Genomic DNA, 829 nt, shown 5'->3' on the forward strand with positions numbered 1-829 from the left:
TGAGGCGGGGGACACGATGTTTACCCAGGTTCGGTCCCTCTCGATGGAGGTAATACCCTACTTCCTGTTTGATTGATCTTGATGATATGAGTATTACAAGAGTTGATCTACCATGAGATCGTAGAGGCTAAACCCTAGAAGCTAGCCTATGATTACGATTGTCCTTGTCCTATGGACTAACCCTTTATATAGACACTGGAGGGGGCTAGGGTTACACAGAGTCGGTTACAAAGAAGGAGATCTACATATCCTAATCGCCAAGCTTGCCTTCCACGCAAATGAGAGTCCCACCCGGACACGGCACGAAGTCTTCAATCTTGTATCTTCATAGTCCAACAGTCCGGCCAAAGTATATAGTCCGGCTGTCCGAGGACCCCCTAATCCCAGACTCCCTCAGTAGCCCCTGAACCAGGCTTCAATGACAATGAGTCCAGCGCACAGATTGTCTTCGGCATTGCAAGGCGGGTTCATTCTCCGAATACTCCATAGAAGATTTTGAACACAAGGATCGTGTCCGGCTCTGCAAAACAAATTCCACCTACCACCGTAGAGAGTACAATATTCCACAAATCTAATCTGCTGACAACTTTCATAGCGTGACATCACCGCCACGGCCCGGTCATTATTCGAACCGTTTTTCTCAACCAGCTACTACACATATCGCGAGGCGGTTTCCTTGGCACGTCTTGTCAAAGCAGAGATCGTGTCCCCTTATCACGGGATTATCATCAATACGGGTGTGGGTAACCCAACCGCACCATCAATCGCGGCGCTTGGGGAATAAGCGATTTTACGGGGAAAGTGGGGAGGCACAGAATCCCTGGTGCCT

This window comes from Triticum dicoccoides, chromosome 2B (assembly GCF_002162155.2).
Source record: "Triticum dicoccoides isolate Atlit2015 ecotype Zavitan chromosome 2B, WEW_v2.0, whole genome shotgun sequence".
Classification (NCBI taxonomy): domain Eukaryota; kingdom Viridiplantae; phylum Streptophyta; class Magnoliopsida; order Poales; family Poaceae; genus Triticum; species Triticum dicoccoides.